The sequence below is a fragment of the Chiloscyllium plagiosum genome, unplaced genomic scaffold (genome assembly GCF_037043375.1).
Source record: "Chiloscyllium plagiosum isolate Xiang-an unplaced genomic scaffold, Cpla_swu_hap1 HiC_scaffold_13, whole genome shotgun sequence".
Classification (NCBI taxonomy): Eukaryota; Metazoa; Chordata; class Chondrichthyes; order Orectolobiformes; family Hemiscylliidae; genus Chiloscyllium; species Chiloscyllium plagiosum.
The window spans coordinates 40,922,112-40,936,954 of record NW_028270151.1 but is presented as its reverse complement, the minus strand read 5'-3'; the positions used below and the strand labels follow the sequence as shown (position 1 = coordinate 40,936,954).

The window sequence follows — 14,843 nt, the reverse complement described above, 5'->3', positions numbered from 1 at the left end:
GCCAGCAACCATAATTCTATTAGTTTTAAAATAGTGACAGAAAAGGATAGATCAGATCTAAAAGTTTGAGTTCTACATTGGAGGAAGTCTAATTTTGACGGTATTAAGCAAGAACTTCCAAAAGCTGATTGGGGACAGATGTTCGCAGGTAAAGGGACAGCTGGAAAATGGGAAGGCTTCAGAAATGAGATAACAAGAGTCCAGAGACAATATATTCCTTTTAGGTTGAAAGGAAAGGCAGGTAGGTGTAGGGAATGCTGGATAATGAAGGAAATTGAGTGTTTGTTTAAGGAAAAGAAGGAAGCATATGTCAGGTATAGACAGGATAGATCGAATGAATCCCTAGCAGAATATAAAGGCAGTAGGAGTATACTTAAGAGGGAGTTTAGGAGGGCAAAAAGGGGACATGAGCTTTGGCAAATAGAGTTAAGGAGAATTCAAAGGGCTTTTACAAATACATTAAGGACAAAAGGGTAATTAGGGAGAGAATAGGACTCCTCAAATATCAGCAAGACGGCCTTTATGTGGAACCGCAGGAGATGGGGGAGATACTAAATGAGTATTTTGCCTCTGTTTACTGTGGAAAAGAACATGGAAGATATAGAATGTAGGGAAATAGATGGTGATATCTTGAAAAATGTCCATATTACAGAGGAGGACGTGCTGGATGTCTTGAAACGCATAAAAGTGGATAAATTTATTTGCATTTATGCATGTGATAAAATGCATTTCACACTTTTAAACAAAGGAGATACCATGATGTGTAAAGCAAATTAGATTAGATTAGATTAGATTAGATTAGATTAGATTACTTACAGTGTGGAAACAGGCCCTTCGGCCCAACAAGTCCACACCGCCCCGCCGAAGCGCAACCCACCCATACCCCTACCTTTACCCCTTACCTAACACTACGGGCAATTTAGCATGGCCAATTCACCTGGCCTGCACATCTTTGGACTGTGGGAGGAAACCAGAGCACCCGGAGGAAACCCACGCAGACACAGGGAGAACGTGCAAACTCCACACAGTCAGTCGCCTGAGGCGGGAATTGAACCCGGGTCTCTGGCGCTGTGAGGCAGCAGTGCTAACCACCGTGCCACCGTGTCGCCCAAATGCTTTCATTGAATAAATTATGCAGCAAATATTGATTAAACATTTTTTTCCATTAATAAGTTTGGTGTAAAATGTTTTACTCCTATGATAGATGCACTTGTAGTCAACTTGAAGAAAATAGCAAACATATATGAAAATGTTAGGAGGAAGTGAGGACTGCAGATTCTGCTGAAAAAGCACAGCTGGTCAGATAGCATCCAAGGAGCAGGAGAAGTGACATTTCGAGCATAAGCTCTTCATCAGGAATGAGAGGGTGGGGGTGGGTGAAGGTAATAGCCCAAGGGTCTGAGAGATAAATGGGAGAGTGTTGGGGCTGGGGGGGGGGGGGGGGGGGGGAAGGTAGCTGGGAATGCGATAGGTAGATGCAGATGGGGATGAAGGTAATAGGTTGGACAGGAGGGTGGAGTGGATAGGTGGGAAGGAAAATGGACAGGTAGGACAATTCAAGAGGGTGTTGCAAAGTTGGAAGGTTGGATCTGGGATAAGGTGGGGAAAGGGAAATGGGGAAGCTGGTGAAATCTGCATCAATCCTGTGTAGTTGGTGGGTCCCAAGGCGGAAGATGAGGTGTTCTTCCTCCAGGCATCGTGTGGCTAAAGTTCGGCAGTGGAGGAGGCCCAGGACTTGCATGTCCATGGCGGAGAGGGTGGGGGAGTTAAAGTGTTTGGCAACAGGGCAGTGGGGTTGTTTAGTGTGAGTGTCCCAGAGATGTTCTCTGAAATGTTCCACAAGTTGGCATCCTGTCTCCCCAGTGTAGAGTAGACCACATCAAGAGCAAAAGACACAGTAGATTACGTGTGTGGAAATACAGGTAAATCTCTGTTGGATGTGGAATGATCCTTTGGGGCGTTGGACGGAGATGTTGGGAGAGGTCTGGCATTGGTTTTGCACTTCTTGGGGGGTGTGGTGGACCTAATAAGGTAGTCATGGAGATAATGGTCTCTCCAGAACAGATGGGGGTGTGGAGGGAAATATATCCCTGGTGGTGGGGTCTGTTTGTAGGTGGCGGAAATCGTGGAGGATGATGCGATGTAGCCGGAGGGTGGTGGGGTGGAAGATGAGGACTAGGGGGATTCTGTCCTTGTTGTGATTGGAGGGATGGAGTTCAAGGGTAGAGGTGCAGGAAGTGGAAGAGATGCACTGGAGGGCATTGTTGACCACGTAGGAGGGAAAATTGTGGTCTCTGAAGAAGGAAGAAGAAGGGAAAATGTTGCAAAGAATGTTTCTTTTGGTTGATTCAGATGCCTCAGAAAAACAACTGTGTGAAGGTGTGAAAGCTTCTGACTAAAGATTATCATGATGCTGTTGATTTCCAGGATTATATAAAGGAAAATTAATCAGATAAAGTACATTTATACCACCAGGACTTGCATCAAGTCATTACCAAGTTAAGATTCAATTGGCATTCCCTAAATTAAGAGTAATATTCCAGCTACCCAACAATGTGGAAAATTTCCCAGGTATGTCCTGCACACACAAAGCATGACAAATTCAACTGGCCAATTACACCGCCCCATTAATCTACTCTCGATCATCAATAAAATGATGGAAGGTGTCACCAAAAGTACTATTAAGTAACTCTTGCTTAGCAATAACCCGCACACTGATACTTAGTTTGAAGTACTCAATTGAGCCTTGGTTTAAATATGGACAAAACAGATGAACTCTGAAGGGGAAATGAAAGTAACTGCCTTTGCCATCAAGGCTCCATTTGATTTAGTATGGTAACGAGGAATCATTACAAAACTAGTCAGTGGGAATTGGGGGGAAAACACTTTCTCTTGTCAAACCTGGCTCAAAAGAAGATGGTTGTGGTCGTTGGAGGTCAGTCATCTCAGGACACCCCTACTGAAGTTCTTTACGATAGTATCCTAGGTGAAAGCAACTTCAGCTGCTTTATCAATGATGCTGCCTTGATCATAAAGCAAGAAAGTGGGGATATTTGCTAATAATTGTATGATGTTCAGTACCAATCGTAACTCCTCAGATACCAAAGCAATCAGTGCCCAAATGCATGAAGATCTGGACATCATCCAGATGTGTGCTGACAAGTGGCAAGCAATATTCATCCACTCAAGTATAAGGACTGTGTCTTTTCACTGTTTTTAAAGCTGTGAACTAACATTAAAAAGAAATGTTTGAATAGTGTTTGAACAATGAATACAGTTTTTTAATGCAAGTAACCTGATAGCCATGGCAGATATGATCTCGAACCAAGGGTGTGTTCTGATGCAGCTCTTTTTGATGATAAGAAGTTAATTGGTTTGTGGACTGGTGACAGTTACCAATGGCATTTTTCTTGCTAACAGTTGTGTGATTAGTTCTTGGGTGGCTGAGCAGCTTGGAGCTGTAAACAAATTAGAGCCACAGAAAGAGAGAGAGAGAGAGAGAGAGAGAGAGGAAAAGAGAGAGAGAGAGAGAGTGGGCAGGTCTTCTTCCAGGCCCAAAGATGCCTGTTCTCTGCAGTCTAACATTCAGTTTAAACCTGAAGAAAATCAGTCACCTTTGCTGCAGCATTTGCAGCAAATAATGAAAACTGTGAGGAAGTGTGATGCTGCCTTTATTATAAACTGAAAAGTTTATTGCAATACTTCATTTGAATTTTAACAATCCTTTTAATTAGCCCCAAGAATGAGCTCATTGTTTTTAAATATGAAGTCATTCAGCACAACTGATTGATCTTAATTTATCGGTAGAATATTTTGAACCTCTGTGTCAGTGTAGAGTTAGAATTCATTGTAATTTTGTCTTTTAAAAAAATTATTAAGAATATATTAAGGATGATTTAATTCTTTAGAACAAGCTGCCCACCACTTATTGTCCATGCTTAGCATGGGTAAGCTTTTATTTCAGGGATTTTGTGCTGACTATTTTTCAATGTCAAAGCAATCCATTCCAAAGATACTGCCTGTGCAGTATTGAATACTAGACATTTCAGGAAATAATATATTACAAACTCACCAATTGCTGCAACGTTTTTGATCCAAACGTTTGCATCTTATTAAACTAAGACTGATGCATTGTACAGTGTAACATTAGTAATCAATGCAGATGGTAAGAAATCCTGCTTCTTTCAAATATTTGACTATAACACAATGGTTATCTTACTTCTGAATTTTTTTAGATTCCCTACAGTGTGGAAACAGGCACTTCGGCCCTACAGGTCCACACTGACCCTGCAAAGAGTAACTCACCTAGACCCATTCCCCTACCCTATATTTACGCCTGACTGATGCACCTAGCCTACTCAATCCTGAACACTATGGGTAATTTAGCATGACGAATTCACCTAACCTGCACATCTTCGGCTTGTGGGAAGAAACTGGAGCACCCGGAGAGAGCCCACGCTGACACAGGAGAATGTGTAAACTCCACACAGAGAGTCACTCGAGGCTGGAATCGAATCCGGGTCCCTGGCGCTGTGAGGCTGCAGTGCTAACCACTGAGCCACCATATATGTACATGTTAGTTATATTATCAATTTTTAAATGCATCTTCACTTGTGTACCTATGTAAATAACGTTTTGACATTTCTAATGTGATTGTCCTTTCTGTTAGAATAGTACACATATTTTGATAATGTTATGCAGGTCGCTCAAGCATTATATAATTTATGGTCTCACCATGTCATAATCTAGCCCTAATTCTAAGACATTGTCTCTCCTTGCGTTACATATGATATGTCAAGACAAAGGTCAACAGTCTTACAGATCAAGAAAATTGAAAGTGGATGGGGAAAAGGAGAGAAAGCAGATAGGAAGAGGTGGGAGGAAATACAGTGTGGGGCGCGCGGGCAGGGAAGTTAGAGAAAATAAATTTGAAGGAGTGATGTGATGCAGAGTAAGTGAGAAAGGAGCTGAGGAGAAGCATAGAGCCGGAGAGGAGAAATGCAGTAGAGTTAAGCAAAATAGCAGAAAGATGGTGAATGAAGAGGAAGAAGGAGGTGTAGAACTTGAGATGCTGTCCAAGAGATTGAGAGGATGCAGATGGGAGGGGGCAAGAAGAATGGTATGAGATGAAAAATGAGAGTGAAGAGAGGAGAGGAAGCTCATTGGTGTGAGAAAGGTGGGGATAAACAGAAATGAAGAGACAGGAAGAAGATGAGTCATGGGATGGAACATGAATGTGACAAAATTGCCTTGGTAGGTGTGATGTAGATTATGCTTCTGATTTTACCTCCTACGTACTGCTTTTTGCTTGACTTAATTTACTACCACACATGATTGTAACACAAATTACAACAGACAACTTGAGGCATGAATAAGTGGACAATTTTACATACAGTAGGTTAGATTCAGGGGTCAGTGGCAAAGCAATGGTGCCACTAACCTCAAAAAAAGCTGCCCACAAAGACTCAGTGATCTTGATGGTGTGGATTGCACTTTACTCAATGACAATTTGAATCTGATGGCAAGTCGAAGAGATATCCCAGCATTGACCAATAACAAACAAAAACAGATTTTTTTAAAAAGATTCCTATTGACCTGGATCTTGTGGAAATGTTAGGAAGTTTGGTCTGGAATTGGTTAGCATTTATATCACTACTCCTCTAAAGCCGGTAACAACTTTTGGAATTTGTACATGCACAATTAAACTGAATGAATTCAGAGACTCCTGTCAGTGATTCTTGCAGCTTTTTCACAGCGCATGCTGTTTGAATCCCTACAGTCTTCAATGAACTAGAAATCACTGAATTGATTAGAAATTGCCCTTTTACATTGTAATCTCACTGATAAAAGCCACCTTCAAAAACATAATGCATGATTAGTTAGGTGTAACTTTTTTTTCTACTGTTATAGTAAACTTACTTCTTGCTGGAGAACATCTCTGGCCTTGGAGAATAGTTTTTGGATTTATGCAATGTCAATTATTCCCTTACTGATAAAAGGTATTTTTAATACAGAAACTTTTAAGATGCTTCAGCTCCTAATATTTATATTCTACATCCCAATCATTTACTGGGCTCACGGTACAAATTCAGAAAAAAAATCCAGTTAATTTCCTGGTTTGCAGTCTGTGAAATATTTTACTGTGATGTAACGTACTTTGGTTGATAAACATTGTTATTGTTCAAGACTAAATACAAACTGAAAGAACTGCCGATGATGTAAATCAGAAGCCAAAACAGCAATTGCTCGAAAAGTTCTGCAGGTCTGGCAGCATCTGTGGAGAGAAATCACAATTAACATTTCAGGTCGATTAACTCTTTTGGGTCACTCGACCTGAAACATTTACTCTGATTTCTCTCCACAATGCTGCCAGACCTGTAGAGCTTTTCCAGCAATTTCTGTTTTGGCTTCTGATTTACATCATCATCAGTTCTTTCAGTTTGTATTTAGTATTTAAACAGCATGCTTTGTGAAAAAGCTGCAAGAATCACTGACAGGAATCTCTGAATTTTCAGTGCGTGTGTGAATTCCAGAAGTTATTACCAGCTTTAGAGAGATAGTGATATAAATGCTGATCAATTCCATACCAAAATCCATTACATTTCTACAAGATCCAGGTTAATAGGAATCTTTTAAAAATTTCTTCTTAAATATACATAAGCAACAGAAATGCCACCAGGTGGTGCTCTCTTCTAACAAAGCTACAATATTTTTCTCAAATAGAAGATTCTTAACAAAGATCGCTGAGTCATGTGATAATTTGGTTTATTATTGTTAAAGGAATGTTCATTGCAAATAGTGAGGGAAAATTTGGAAAAATCTAATTATTTCTTAATGTTCTGGCAGGGTTACGTTTGGGGAGTAATATATATTACTCATATTTAGTTGCTTTGATCATATAAATACACAATTAGCACGGCTAATTCTTTTAAACATACAGCCACAGAACTGTGGATGCTGGAAATCAGAAACAAGATTAGAAATTACTGTAAAAACTCAGAAGATCTGAAGCATCTGTGGAGAGAAAGCAGAGTCAACATTTTGGGTGCAGAGGCCACTTCTTCAGAACTGATTGTAGCTAGGAAAAGGTTGGTATATATGCTAGAGAAGTGGGAGGAAGGGCAAGAAGGGAAGAAGTAGCTGATGGAAATGGAGTCCAGATAGAGAGAAAAACAGCTGGCCAGAATAAGGAATGGGTAAAAGTCAGTTGCTAATGGGGACCGTTAGTGGCTGACAATGGGTTGTTTGTAGCCAACATCTCTGTCTCAAGCTTGCTACAGTGTTCCAGTGAAGCTCAGCCCAAGCTGGAAGAACTTCACCTCATTTTCCTCTTGGGAACTCTGCAACCTTTCAGATTCAGTATTGAGTTCAAAGGTTTTAGGGTCTGAGCACCTCCTCCCATCTCCTTATCCCAAACCCCCACCCACCCAAGGCCCTGTCATCTCATGAGCTGCTAACACAAACAACCCATTGTCAGCCATTAACCATCCCCATTAACAGCCAATCTTTACCCATTCCTTCGTCTGCCGGAGCTGCTGTTCTCTCTATCTGGGCTCCATCTCCATTTATTGTTGACTCTTTTCCCGTCGCCTACCTCTTCTCTAGCATATATAGCAATCTTTTCCTAGCTACAATCAGTCCTAAAACATTGACTCTGCTTTCTCTCCATAGATACCTCCTGATCTTCTGAAATTTTCCAACAATTTCTGATTTTGGTTATGGCTAATTCTTTCTTTGTGTAGAATGAAAACAAACAGATATTTGCTCTAGTCTGTCCTGAATTAGAAGGGCTCATGATCAGCTAAAGGAAAGGAAAATAAAAGGAAATTTATATTGCACTTGATGGGACCTTAGGGATCCTAGTGCACTTTACTGTCAATTAAGCACTTTGCAATGTAGAAATAAATGAACACTGCAAAGTCTGCACACTGCAAGCTTTCACGAATACCCATATAATAATGACTAAATACTTTGTTTTCATTAATGTTGGTCAGACCATAAGATCATAAAATGTAAGAGCTGAAGTAGGCCATTTGGCCCAGACAGCCCACTCTGCTATTTAATGAGATCATACCTAATCTGATAACCCTCAACTCCACCTTCCTATCTTTTCCCCATAATTTTTAATTTCCTTACTGATTAAAAAGCTGTTTCTCAGCTTTGAAGATAATTAACAACCCAGCCTCTACAACACTCTGTGGTAAAGCATTCTACAAATTTTCCACCATCCGAGAGAAAAGTTCCTCCTTATCTCTGTCTTCAATCAACAGTTTCTTACTCTGAGGTATTGTTCTCTAATCCTGGACTATCCAACCTCTCTGAATCTACTCTTTCAAGCTCTCCGAAGTATCTTATGTGCTTCAATAAGATGTCCTCTAATTCTCTATATTTTTAATGAGTATTAGCCTAACTACTCAACCTCTTCTCATAAGAAAATTTCTCCCTTCCTGGGATCAACCTAGTCAACCTTTTCTAGACTGCTCCAATGTCAATATATTACTTCGATAAAGGGCTCAAAACTGTTCACAGTATTCCAGCTGTGGTTTTTCCAGTACCTTGTATAATTCTAGTAAAACCTCCCTGTTTTATATTCCATTTCCTCTGAAATAAAGCTTTCTGCAGTCTTTGTCCATTTAAATAATTTCAGAGCTCCTGCTCTTCTTGCCAAAGTTTACAAACTCACCTTTTCCCACATTATATTCAATCTGCTAAGTTTTTACCCACTCCATTAAATTGTTTAATCCCTCCCTAGACTCCTTGTATTATTCTCACTACTTGCCTTCCCTCCTATTTTTGTGTCATCAGCAAATTTGGAGATGGCACATTCACATGCACCACCCAAGTCATTAATATATATTGTAAATAACTGTGTCTCCAGCACTGATCCCTGTGGCATTCTCTTCGTTATATGTTGCCTATAAATGTCCCCTTTATCCCAATTCTCTGTCTTCTCTTCTTGTTCCCTGTTGCCTCTATCTTCCTTTTATCATAGATTCATACATTAAGAGTCTTACAGCACACAAACAGCCCCTTCAGTCTAACTCTATTTAAAGAGGCTCTTACTGTCTATTCTTAAGTTACTTGCATGTTTGCCCTTATTTTTTTCTCCATCTTTGCTTGTTATCTTTTGTTAGCTGTTAAAAGTTTTCCAAACCTCTGAGTTGCCAGTAATCTTTGCCAGATTATAATATTTTTTTCTTCTTCCTCACTAGGAGTTTGCTGTGAGTGATGAACTTTGTTTGAGGGGAACAAATATTAAACAGGACTCTAGGAATGACAAAAATGTTCCATCCATCTTACAAAAAGCAAGCATAAGTAGGGCCTATGCGAGTTGCCATAGACACACTTTGTATTTGGAGTAAGCGAGTGGAGTTGTAAGAAAAGTTTTGAAATGTATGGACAAGCAGAGGATGATGTTGGTGGCTAAGGACTGGTTAGGCCTCAATTCAAGGGAAAAGTGGATCAATCCTTTATTACTCTGGTGGGATTGGAGGTATAGATAGGTTGATTTTGAAGTCCTTTGAACAACTGAGATTATAAACTAAATAGCTATATTTCAATAAAGAAAATTTGGCATATTTCCAAAATTATCTGTATGGAATTCAAGATTGAGAGACAGCTGGACAAGTAATTGAGAAACTTGATGCATAGCCCTCTGCATAGGGTGTAATCATGACAGAAGAATCAGACACATGAGATTCCAATGTTGCATATTGACAAAAAAGTCATGGAAACTGTAAATAAGTTTGACAGACAGGTAGAAATATTCATAAAACAACTTGTCAAGCCACTTCCCAAACCCTTTGTCTCTATCATCTAGAAGGACAAAGTCAGCAAAAACATGGAAACATTTGCGCCTACAAGTTCCCCGTCAAGTCATTCACCATCTTGAGTTGAAACTATATAGCCTTTCGCTGTCACAAGGTCAAACTGTTGGAACTCTCTTCCTAAGAGTACTGTGGCTGTACCAACACAACATCAGTGCAAGTACAGAGCTCATCACCACTTTATCAAGAGCATTTCAGGATGGTCCAAAAGTGCACATCCCATGAACAAGTAAGGAAAACGAAAACACACCTATTTTATATAAAATTAGCCTCTTATTCATCCGTCATGTTTTCTGTCTATAGGTAGTTTTTATTATTTGATCAGGTAAATTACAAAATTTAATATCATGTGTATTTCTGAGGTTACCTGATACTTTGGTTGGTAAATCTTACAATTTGTTCTGCTCTCGTGCATCCAAAATGTTTCTTATTTTATTTTCTGGGGGCTGGCTAGTGTACAAATGTAGAAGATTTGACAGTCTTCATAATCAACTAACATGATGTCACTGATAATCTAAAATCTCACATGAAGGAAAAAGAAAAGAAAAAATGCCCACTAAGGCTAATGCTTGTGCAGTCATGTTGATGTTCAGAGAATAAGAAACGAAAAGCTAGACAAATTGTTTTTATAACACATAATGATCCTGAATATTGTGATGATTTTATACAAGTATCAAACTATGATTATTGACAAATTTTTCCAGGGTTTTAATTATTTAGAATACATAACCACAATGTATGCATATTGCTATGTTGTACATACTGTATATATTAGGTGTGTAATATATGTCAAAATGCTCTAAGGAAATAACAAAACCTATAAATCAGAAAATAACAATGAAAATATTATGGCAACCCTGATGTATTGTTTGAGATTATTTTAAAATTAATTGGAACATTATATAAGGAAGCAGATGGGGAGAACAGAGTTGAAACTTAGGTATAAAATTAATTATGCTAAACAATATTTTGATTCATTATTCAAACAACAGAAAAATAATTTCAGCAGGCTTGCAATTCTATTCTCATCTAGCACAACAGCAGCAGATCACATTCAATTTTAAAGTTGTTTAGGTAAGATATGGAAGAGCAGGAAGATGAAAGAATTTATTGTACTAGAAAGCATAGCATAACCAGAATTTCATGGATACCCGACAGGTCTCTTTCTAGAGTGTACCTTTGTGTTTTACTGAGGAACAAATGGGCAATTCTTCAAGTAAAAACAGAAAATTCTGACAGTACTCAGCAGGGAATACTTCTACCATAGTTCTCACAAATAACATAAATCGATGCAAGCATCTTTTTAAAAATAATTTTATTTAACAACTTTTAACAATGGATTGTATACCACAAAAAATCTTTTCATTTAATTAAGAGCTCACTTTTCATTGCTGTGAGCTTGAAGTATTTTCATTGTTCAGTCCTCAGTTTTTACCCTTAAAGTATTTATAGTGCAAAAGGAATATTTGTACCACAAAGGCATGATTTTTTTTTAAAAATCCTTACAAACTAATATGAACATATATGAACTGAAATGTAACTTTGCTGTAAGTTTAATGCACTTTCCATAAGGACAGGCAGGAACTGAGTTTCAACAGTAATTCTCTTTCCTTTGGAGATTTTAAATCTACAGAAAGCTGGTCAGTTCAGTGGAAGACTATTTCCAATCAGAGCCTAGCCAAGGAAGTGTAAATTCACGGGAATGCTAACTCTCATGGACATTGATCCTAAAGGATAATAATACTTGGATGTGACTGGTGTAACAACATTTAATTAGTATTATTAATAACTGGCTAAATAATTTGGATTCAGTTTTCTGTTCTTCCAAAGCAGTGATGCATATTGTATAACACATTTGGTTTATTCAGAAACACTGGAGTCCTATATTTAAAACTTACAGTTTCATTCCTTAAATTGAAACTTTTAAAAATTATAATAAAGACTTATTAAAGAGTAGAGAATAATATATTTGATTGTAGAAACTTTGCTTTCTGCCAGGGAGTCCCCTTATGTCTTCTCACCAGGAGCCTGAGATTATCACTATAGTCTTGATTTTAAATTGGGACCAGAGTTGAGGGGAGTTGTAATCCAATCTGACTTTAACAACATGAACCTCAACTTCTGAGACTCATTTACATGCTGTCGGCCCAAAACTGGCAGGAAGCAGAAATAGGCCAATGGGCTCGGTTGTGAAGCAAGTGGCAGAAGACTATGGTCAGGAATTTGTGGGTGGCACGGTGGCACAGTGGTTAGCACTGCTGCCTCACAGCGCCAGAGTTCAATTCCCGCCTCAGGTGACTGACTGTGTGGAGTTTGCACGTTCTCCCCATGTCGGTGTGGGTTTCCTCCGGGTGCTCTGGTTTCCTCCCACAGTCCAAAGATGTGCAGGTCAGGTGAATTGGCCATGCTAAATTGCCCGTAGTGTTAGGTAAGGGGTAAATGTAGGGGTATGGGTGGGTTGCGCTTCGGCGGGTCGGTGTGGACTTGTTGGGCCGAAGGGCCTGTTTCCACACTGTAAGTAATCTAATCTAAATCATTGTCTGGGAAAAGCCAGAGGGAGGAGATGACTAAACTTTCTTTGTGGGGCCTGGAGGAACACTCCTGTACCTTCAGGCCTTTCAAGGAAAGTAAACAAGAAAAGGTTTTATAAAAATGACTTAGTTAAGGATCTTCTGGTCCCAATTCCACTGCCTGGCAGGAAATCCACAAATGCCTTCTTGCTTATGCCTGGAATTAAAATAACAGTTCATGCCCAAAGCCACCAGCAAAACTCCATTTGCATATTTAAAGAAGGAGTCAACTGACTTCCGGTACATGTCTTTCTACCTATTCAGAAGAACAGAATAAAATAGAATATTGCAGGAAGGGAACGTAATTTTCCAGGTCTGTCCCCTGGATGAGTTTAGCTTCTCCATCGATCCTGTTTTTGTTTTAATTCTGATTTGCCATTTATCAGTAGTGCATCTAATTTTCTGTCACCTGCGTCATGCACGTGTTGTGCTTGATCTTATGGTAGTCTTTAACAAAGACCACTAATATTTCTGATAAAAGTTTGAACCTTTGTACAGTCTGTTTAGGTAACAAACAGATGTGGAAACTAGTGTAATAGTAGACACGATAAATGTACAGACAGGAAATCAAATCTGACAAGTGGTGGAATGGTGCAGCTCTCCAACCCCTTATTTGGTGCCTGGTTAAGTGGAAGTTATGGTGAAAGATCACAATCTAAGGTCTTTCAGTCAACATTAAATGGGAGATTGTTCGGTTATTGGACCACCTGGGGCCTCAAATTATGTTGTATACAAATAAGAAATGCCTTTTGAGGAAGGGTCACCGGACCCAAAACGTTAATTTTGATTTCTCTTCACAGATGCTTTTAGACCTGCTCAGTTTTTCCAGCAGCTTCTGTTTTTGTTTAAGAAATGCCTTTGGTTTGTTTGTTGAATAGAGTCAAACTCCAATATTTGCTACTGTACAGAACAGAACTGCTGTAGGAACAATGTAAAAATATAAAGTATATTTCTGAAATAATAACAGGTTCTTCCAGGACAAAGCTATCCCACTGCAGTTTGGATGTGCTGACATCTGTGATGTCCCTAAATGCTGGATACTTTGCATAATTTGTGGTAGGAGGACTATGTTTGTGCTCTCCTTGATTTAAAAAAAAACTGATTTGGATGCCTATCCTTTGTGGAGAAATTTGCAAAGAAAAGCACCTTTGACCACTCAAGAAGTGGTCAGCATGTAGCATTCTCGAGATCCTGTGGGAAAAGACGAGGGTGGATCTTTGTTGGGTTGTTCCCTGACCAGACTGTCAATTTTATTTTGTAGAACGCTTCATCACCAGAACTTTCCAACATGCAGCAAGACATTGCTTAGCTGATGGTGAGAAGGGCACTACCTGTGAGACCCTTCAGGTCCACTCACAGCTCTGCCCCATCGCACACTGTCCTCAAAGCAGTTGCGGCGAGAGTTAAAGACTGGCACACATGTCCTGCTGGAATGTGTCTTTGCAAAGGAAGTCTGGAGAGTGATGCAGTAGTTTTTGTCAAGGTTCATCCTGAGCAGCTCCATGGTATTGGACTCTGTGTTTTCGTCTGTTCCCTGGGCCACATACCAAGACAAACCTTAACTGTGCTTGGAGGACCATGAAATTGGTGAAAGATACTCTTTGGTCTGCCCAAGTTGTGTTGGTCTTCCAGAGCAAGGAGTTGACCCCAACCGAGTTTTGCAGACTGGCAAAGTCCAAGATCCAGGACGACATGCTGAGGGACGCACTAAAACTTGGGGTAGCTGCCACCAAGGCACAGTGGGGAAAGACCATCAGGTCTTTTTGCAAAAGTACAATGGAATTCTGTTCAGGTATTGGACCCTCCAGGTGTTAATATCCATAAATAATATCTTGCATAAATAAGAGATGCTTTGAGTTAATTGGAATGTTTGGGAAAGTCAAACTCCATTGTTTGGTTGTTCTTCATATGCTAAGACTGTACAGAGATGAACTGTTTTAACAACTATGTATGTACATTAAAAATTATTTTTGTGAATAAAGTGTATTTTAGAAAAAAAAGGATGAGTTTGAACTAAGAAAAAGTCTCTTACTTGCCTCTTCTGGGAATTGTCCCCATAGTATGACATTGCAGCTTGTGCAGAAGGAAAGTCGTGCAGATGGCTGGCATTGCCAAGTTTATAGTGCATGTAAATGACAAATATTCCTGTAGTAGATGGCACACCTCTGCATCTGCATCTCCTGATTGGAAATGCATATAGTTAGTCTTGAATGGTGATTCCCTGATAGATGGGCCTCTGCCTATAAAGATCATTTGAAGTTTCCAACAGGTGAGTGCAATCTGTTTAGGGATCTGATGTACCCAGGTTCCCTTCTTCTTTCTCCATAAGTATAAAACAAACCCACTATTATGTCTGTACCAGAGAATTGCCTATGCTAGAAAACATGGCACAAAGCCTCTTTAGCAATCTTGGTTGAAAAAAAGTATAGACAATACAAAAAAAACC

General features: G+C 39.4%; 1 long non-coding RNA gene across 1 annotated transcript in view; it reads left to right on the top strand.

The window, feature by feature from the left end:
• LOC148148304 (uncharacterized) overlaps window positions 1–14,643 on the top strand; it is a 76,822-nt gene extending 62,179 nt beyond the window's left edge. Inside the window, exons 4-6 of the long non-coding RNA XR_015759019.1 lie at window positions 4,236–4,575; window positions 9,821–10,056; window positions 13,659–14,643. This is a non-coding gene — a long non-coding RNA (uncharacterized LOC148148304). The remainder of the gene's footprint in view (window positions 1–4,235; window positions 4,576–9,820; window positions 10,057–13,658) is intronic.
• The last annotated feature ends 200 nt before the right edge of the window (window positions 14,644–14,843 follow it).